Consider the following 8,896-nt stretch of genomic DNA (forward strand, 5'->3'; position numbering starts at 1 on the left):
AATAGCTAAAACATAATGTACCCTTGTTTCTATACCACACCTGCTAATGGCATAAAAAGAATTTCAGGTGTATAAAAAACTAGAATTTGATAAACATAAAGTCAGCTTGTTACACTTAACTAAGTGATATTCTTAAATGGTATTATAGAATCTAATGTGATCTAAGCTAATATGACCTAATCTAATGTGGTCTACTTAAACAGATTAGTGATACCGGTAGAAGAGATTAGACCCTACTAACCAAGTGTTAACTAAACTTGGCACAATAGGCCAACTCAACCATGAGCTAACCTAACCATAAGAGTTATGATGAATGGTATAATCTGCATGTCCCCACCAAATTTCAAACAAGTTTTTGACCTATACCATATAGTTTGTCTCATCTTGACAAAATTCTATTTTAACCTTGGACATTCACCTTATACGACTAGTTATCCCAATCTTGATATAAAACAAAGATTAAGCCGTACTAAAGAATCTTCAGATCATAACCAGCTACTAGCTTATTCATTCTGCTTATCGAATAAATTCCCTTGCAAAACTATTTTGCCATATGCTTTTAACTCTCATGGTCAATACTAGGAAGGGAAGATTACCAGACAACAACAAACAGAAATGAATCCTCCAAATCCTCCACATGTTGGAATCGATCAAGTGGTTGCCGCCCAAATGCTGGTAATACAACTAATGTCAGACATGGTGACCGAAATGCAAAATCAGATAAGACAAGAACGCGAGGAATACGTCAGGTTCGGCTGGAGATACATCAGGAAATAAGGCAAGCACGACTGGAAAGACAACAACAACAACACCCACTATCTCCACCACCACCACCAGCTCTACCAAGCTACATAAACATATATATAAATTACTACTATTTGTAAGATCTAAATGTTACTTTAGTTAGTAGATGATATGATACTATTTTAGGAGGAATAATAAGGTCTATTTGACCCCATGTGTTGCTAATAAATTATGCATCATGCTGAGATTTTTTGTTTGTGCATATGTATTTAGACAATATGAGTACATACCCTTTCCTTACAAATCTCGAGGACGAGACTTCTGTTAAGGGGGTAGAATTTGTAAGACCTAAATTTGGTAGAAGAAAAAAAATACCTATCATAAAATAATAAAATAAAGAAAAAAAATGATAAGTGTTCCTAATAATTGTTAAAACCTTTGACAATCCTTGTTCGTAATGAACTTAAGATATTAAGATAGTCATATGAAAAGTGGGCACCTCATACTTATGGATTTGGAGTGGCACATTTTATTGAAATATGGAGTCATAATTTAAAATTGACCTCAAAACTTTAAATGAAAACATAAAATAGAAATTGAGGAAAGAAATTTTTAACGAAGTCATTTAAGACCTTCTTCATAAATAAATAATGGAGAAAGAATAAATTATAATATTATAAAGAGTAGAGCATATATTCACATTAAGCTTATATTTGAGAATGGGAATTGAAAATTCAAAAAAATATTGGAACTAAAATAATTAAAAGTAGAAGTTATATATTCGCTTCTCCTAAAGAAACTGGGTAATAAGCATTTTTTGTTTGTACTTCAAACTTGAATATACATTTAAGAAATATTCTTTAAAGAATCTAAATTAAATAAAAGTTTATATAGATATTGTTTTTCTAAGTAAATAATAAAAATCATTTCATGTGATTAAAATAGATGGTCTTAATTAAATTAAATAAGTAATATGAAGGGCTCTTTAATTATTGGGTGAATTATTTACCTATTTTCACAAATGTGAGCATTTGTTTAAATAAGTTGGGGTACCAATAGATAAAATTATACTTGCACCCCATGCTGGAGTTTTGCTTGTGCATATATTTGAAATTTAGAATTTAAAACTTGATTTGATTTGAATTTGAAATAAGAAAGGAAAATAGAAATAGAAAAGAAAAACATGGAGCAAACCGTTTGTGGACCGAATTTATTCCCTGGCTGGCCCATCTGGCCTCCCTACCCATTGCGCAGCCACTTTCCCTTCCACGCGCGGCCACTGACATCTGGGCCCCATTTTCTAGCCCCTCAGCCGCGTGCTCACCCTCCCTTCCGTCACTGCCGTGTGGGCCTAGTGTGTCGGTCTTCTTCTCCAACAGAAAAACCCGGAGCTTCGTGGGTGGATCCCCTCGATCCGAGATTCACGCCGGAATCGCTGGCGTCCACCGCCCCACGACCCGACCCGAGCCTATCTAACTTCTCGGCTTAGTCTATCCCCGCACTCGGCTATTGTTATGCCACAGGTCGACTCATGTACGCGCCTGGGGGAGGTAGACGCATGGACCGCTGAGACCCGCGCTCACTAACGAAGCGGGCCAATACTCTAGAAATGTCTCTATTCTGTTTTGCGCGTGAATTATGGGTGTTGTTACAACTACCGACTGGAGACCTCATAAAAAAGGGCTGTGGGTTGCAGCCGCCGTGCTTACCTCATGCTCTCGGTGCACCAAGGAAGAAAGCCGACCATGGGCTCGCTGCTGCGCTTGCAATCTAGCAAGGGAGGAAGGGAGGCGGAGTTCACTGTCGCACTCAGAAAGAGAGAGTACCGTGCGTGTGAAGAGATCGTGCGAGGCCGATTCCTCACCAGCAAGGAGCTTCGCCACCGAGCTTACCGCGGCGCCTAGACCTCGGGTGAGTCCTGGTCCCCAGCCGCTACTATTTAGTCGCCCATTATTGTAGTATCCCTTCGGCTAGGACTCTAGAGCTCAGAGGGCGAGCTCCGAACAACTCGCTGCCACGGTTATGGCATTCGGCCGCGAAGGATTAGCCGAGGGAAGAAAAGAAAAGAAGAGAGAGAAGGTGCCTGGGGGTGGAATACAACATTAGGACCGTAGATTTTGCAATGGGCGATTGCGATTAGATGGAGAGAAGAGCTAGCCTCAACCGTAGGATCGTCGTTGGGCGGTTCAGATTTAATCACGCGCACCCCTTCGCGCGACCAATTTCGGACCGTCGATCCTTGATCGTGCGGTCGGGATGGGTTTTCCGGCTCATTAAATCCTGGGCGTGTAATCCGAATCCGACGACCACCAGGAGGCTCCAGTTCACTTAGCGGGGGTGTAATCCGAATTGTTAGATCTTGATCGGGCGGCCCATGCTGGACGATACCCCTTCGTCTAGTTCTTTTGCTAAAGAGTCCCTGGAAATAGTTGAAACCAACCCGCAGTCCAACACTGTATAACCATGAGTCTCAGGAATGTTTATAGTTTAGCCCTTGTACTCTTTGATATTTGGCGCACAGTCCAGACAATGAATAAAATTAGAGAAATTCAATTATAAAATCATTTTCAATGTAAAAATAATTGTAGGAACTTGTGTAAATCCTAGAAAATTCATACTAAATCCTTTCTAGTCCATTCCAGATTTCCAGTTCCTATAATTTTGTATTAATATTGTCTATTACTGGGTAACATTGTTTGAGCATGAAACCCGTACTAGAATTGATTATTCAATTAATTTTGTAGCAAGCACATACGAACTTCGGAAAATTCATAACTTCTTCGTTTTGATCTCGATTTGACCCGTTCCAGTTGCGTTAGCCCAGTATAAATATTTACTACGCAATATCAATATTAAATATACCATGTCACATACTTTATTATTTATTTATCCTATGACTACTAGATTAGCTCTTCTAAATCAAATCTAACCCGTCCATAATTATAATTTGAGTAAAATATGATCTCTAGTCAAGTTATAATTAAAACTAAAGTGGAGTTAATTATTTATAAGATATTATCTCATATGATGTACACTGATCAATTTATAATAGATAAATCACATAGTTCTCCCATAAATCATAACTCATTAATCACGACTCCGATCTTAGTAGTTCTCGATCCCACGATCTCGTAGCGACGCGTAAATCATTATCATTCAGTTTGTACTTATGTTTGGTGTGATGTTAATTTTGTCTATACTATGTTTGTTTATATTGCTACGACTAACAGTGCGGTCACGAGGATCTGAAGAATCACCCTGGTAACTGGAATCTTAAGTGCCAGGCAAGTTGTGCCCTTGATCCACTTTTGTTACCCAATAATATTCTTTATTATCACTATTCATGCATAAGTTTAGTTTTGATGGGACCCAATAGGTCACCCTAGACTGTTTACCTTTTACCTTGTTTACCCCTGAATCATTGGATAGTTATGCTATTGCTTTACACGGTTTCTGGGTTAATATTTCATTATATCCATGTTCCTATTATTCTGTTATGCTATTTATGTTCATGATAAGATCATTATGTTAATGGGAACATGGAGCGACCAACCGGGAAAACAGTGCTACCACAAGGGTTTAATGGGACGCCCTTGGCTGATTAATTAGGAAAGCTACTGGATGACTACCTTACAAGAAAGGGGCAAGGGCAATAGGGTGGTCAGTGTAGGGAGGTCCTTGGGTTGATTTTGCTGCGATGGCGGTCAGGCGAGGGATTCCTGCACTGGAGCTTCCTATAAACTGTAGCGGGTTTTCTGAAGCTAGTGGAACTTTATAAATGCCTTGTCGTGTTACTCTGCTTCGCCTCCTCGGTAGAGGTGTATGAGATTCATGACTCCTTGGCAGATGGGTAACATGACTTGTGGGTAAAGATGCGCAACCTCTGCAGAGTGTAAAACTGGTATAATAGCCGTGCTCACGGTCATGAGCGGCTCGAACCTTCACATGATTAATTTATGGAACTTAAATTCAATTTGTCATATGCCTTTGCATGGGATTATTTGTTAATTTTGTTCTATTATTTATTATGGTTTGATATTTACTTATACTTAGTAATTGCTAATAAAATTTTGACCAACTTATAAAAGCAATGCTCAGCTTCAATCTTTATTTTGTTGATCAACCTTACACTTCACATGAACTCCCACCTTTGGTGAGTTCATGCCACATTATTCCCCACAACTTGTTGAGCGATGAACATGTGTGAGCTCATCCTTGCTGTCTCACACCCCCAGAGGAGAAGAACAGGTGGTTCAAGTAGAGCCACAACGAGAAGTTCGATTTGATCTAGGTGGCGTCTCCCAGTTGACTTTCTGGCGCCAAGGATGAATTTTAGATCCTGCTATATTTTTCTTGTAAGACTTACGCTATGTAATAAATACTCTGATTATTGTGACATTTAGCTTTACACACTCTGTTATTATATATGTTGTCTTATTTAGCGCATGTATGAGATCACCCGACTTTGTTCCTTAAAGTCCGGGGTGTTACATAAACTGGTGATATTACGGTCAAATACTTTTCCAAACAGCATTGAGCTTACTCTCCGTCCGCTTGATTTTGGCGTTCTAGTCCTTTTCGCGTGTCCACCAACTTTGTCACACTAGCAGCCCAAGTGTTTTGTTCACAACTAGAATTGAAAAGGCGCAGCATCCCTCAACTCTCATGCCGACGCTGCCCCATTCTAGCTGCAAGATTTGTCTCCTGAAAGAAAAATAGTTGGCGCCATCTAATTGGACATACAATCAGGTCCATTAAGACTGATTTAGTGATCAGGGATTTCGAGAGAATCTATGGGGATGAAATACTTTTGCTATCTAAATTTGAATAACTAGGGGATTACTACCCTATGAATCCTCTAGGGATCCATGATCACCAAATCAGCCTTAAAGTGCTGTCTGTGACAAAAGCGTATGGCTTTTATTAGCTTTTATGAGTTGTATCAACGTTTAAATAGGAGAAAACATGATTTATCTTTTAAAAACTTCCTGTACAAAAGTGTTTTGAAAATTTATAATTTAGACATGGAGCGAGTATATGATAGCTACTGAAGCTAAGTTTCCCATAGGTATGGCTTATTTCCACCGGCCTTTAATGTGGCTTTGCTTGAAATCCCACGAGCCGTACCTAGTAGTTCCTTTTACCTCATGTCTCTCTCCTTGCGATGAATTTTTTTTTCGGAAACCCCAGAGGGGGTTATTTTTTTTCATATCCCCCTTCCTCGCCGGGATAAGTACCCATCTGGATCTTTTTTGTCACTTAAATTATAATTAAATTATACTTTATTTGTTATTAATATTAAACATTGTCACTTGTTCACATTGTTTAGATGTAAAAATCATTATCCGTACGACAAAATGAACACAATAATGGATATATGAAAACAAGGGATGAAAATGGACCATTCTTCATTTCTAAAGAACATGCAACTAGGAGTGAAAACTAATGGAAAAAATCTTGTGTCTACTTGTATCATTTTCCATATTTGATCTGCCCATTTTTGTATTTGTAGAAAAATATGAAATCGAGACGAAAATAGGAGAGTTTATTCTGTTTGTTTTTGCGGGATCCTGTTTTTTTTCCTAGATTTAACTCATATTTATCTTGTATTTAACAAATCCGGGATGAGCATTAGTGCACAAACTAAAACATCATTCTTAAGTGATATATTATAGCATAAGTGGTCATTCTAGCCAACTGCTCTCAAATAAGATTGACCGTAGCTATATATACAGGGGGCATATCTGGTGCACATAGAAGACTGGTGCACATGGTGCACATATTAAATCACCATCACTCATTTTAGATCTAACGTCTCTAGTTGATTATTCAATTTACAAATAACACCTTCCACTACTACACACCACCACGTTGAAGGGTGTCCTTAGTAAAATGTACCAAACAACTAAAGACGTTAGATCTAAAATGAGTGGTGAAGATTTAATATGTGCACCATGTGCACCAATGTTCCATGTGCACCAGATATGTTGCCATATATACACCACTAGCAAGCACACAACAATGAAATATTGTCTCTATATATATTTGTTTCATGTTAGCCCTGCTAGTCAGTCGTCAATATCATGCGTGCTTGTATTAAATTATGAGTTTTCTCTTAATATTTTCACTCCTTTTTTGTACACCCGTTTATCCCGCTCCTATTTTCATTCACGATTATTCATGATCCAGTCGTGTTTTCGATGATAAAATGTGGGAACAGAAACAAGAGAGTTTTTTTGTCTGTTACCGTTCGTTTTCATCCCTATAAGCAACCATTGAGGTTTTGGAAAGATATGATTTTTGTCCATATTTTTTTTACTTTTTGGATATAGGTTGGTTGATATACTAATAGTTTTAAGCTATAAACTTAAAGCAATATTTGGTTTACCCAAATGCTTTATCTCAAACTATGTTTTTAGATGATTAGCTTCTTTTATATCATTTGGGCATACAATGATACTTAAATAATCGATTCAAACGAAAAAACTAGCCATTACTTATACAACGGACCATCCGGCCAGAGGGCGCGGATCGTCCTCAAGTGCGCAGAAAGGGGGCAACTTGTCCATAACAACTCTCTTGCCCATAACATTGGACACATTGGAGCTTGCCATACACTCTCACTCGCCCACATCGCTTGAGATTGCAGTCTTGTGAGTGATTGAGTGAATCTAGTGCATTGCATCATCAAAGTGATCTTGAGGCACTAGGTGGAATATCAAGCGATCATCATCGACTTGTTACTCTTGGAGGTTGCCGCCTCCTAGATGGCTTGGTGGTGACTCCGTCGAGCTCTTGTGAAGATTTTCGCAAAGGAGGTTGTGAGGGGCTCGCACCTACCTCGCCGAAGCGGTAAAGGCGACACTAGTGGAACCGAGGTATCGAGTGTTTCCTTGTCCGCTTGGATCAAAGATCAAGTGTTGTCTTGATAGAGGAGCAAGTGAGAGCTTGGAATCCTCAACATGGATTAGGAGTGATCAGCAAATCAACGAGACCACAAAAAAAATTTAGTGTCTCTCTTGTTGTAACGAAAATTGGCCTCGAGCCATTTGGCTAAAAAGGTTTTGTTGTTTGATGATCAACATAACCTGTGGACTAATATGTTTGCTAGTGTTTGTGTTATAGTTCACAGGATGCGGAGAGGATTGGACCAAGGCACTGAGGATGCAACACCTCAAAAGAAGACCTAAAACCCTAAACCCTAAAACCCTAAACAGTAACATGTCCAGCGTGCACCGGACTGTCCGGTGGGACACCAGCACTCTGCGCAGAGAGGCCCACAACGGGCGCTCTCGGGCTGTAGCACCGGACTATCCGGTGTGCACCGGACAGTCTGGGTAACGGTCGGATCCAACGGTTGACTGCTACAGACCCCAACGGTCGGCTGACGTGGCAGGGCACCGGACAGTGAACAGTGCTTGTTCGGTGTGCACCGGACTGTTTGGTGCGCCCATCGACAGAAAGCTGCTGCTTCTGTCCAACAACTATAATTATGGGGGAGGCTATAAATACCCCCAATCGACCATTTTAAGGTGTGGGAGCCTAAGCAACATACCAAGGCATATTATAGACATTTTCAAGTGCTCATACACCCAAGTACTTAATAGAATCACTCGGTGATTACCGTAGGTGCTTTGCGAAGTGCTTAGGTTAGTTAGACCGCTTTAGCGCTTGCTCTAGGTGAATCCTAATTAGTTGAGTGAGTTTAGAAAAACCACACAACCCCTCGGCTCTTGCATGAACCATTGTAATTGTATCGAGTGGGGCGAGAGTCTTGCGAGACCGTGACAACCACATTTGTGTCACGGCCGCCACCGTGTACCGGAGAGAACGAGGCCCGTGACGTTTTGGCCGGAAGCTCGATAGTGGAGACGGCGGAAAGCGTCTAAAAGGAACCGGAAGCGGAGCACCACTTGCGTGTGGAGAAGGCCCGCGACTCTCTACGGAGTTACTCGATCGTGGTGCTTGGCCCTCGCGTGGGCTACCCTTTGCGTAGGGGCACCAACGAGGATTAGTCGGGACCTTGCGTGGTTCTGGATACCTCGGTAGAAATACCAGCGTCTTCCATGAGAGTTTGCATCTCTACCTTACTCTTTACCATCCGCATTTATATTTAAGTTTCAATCTTGTATTTGTAGTTAGATTATTTAGA

The sequence above is a fragment of the Zea mays genome, chromosome 5, assembly GCF_902167145.1.
Source record: "Zea mays cultivar B73 chromosome 5, Zm-B73-REFERENCE-NAM-5.0, whole genome shotgun sequence".
Classification (NCBI taxonomy): domain Eukaryota; kingdom Viridiplantae; phylum Streptophyta; class Magnoliopsida; order Poales; family Poaceae; genus Zea; species Zea mays.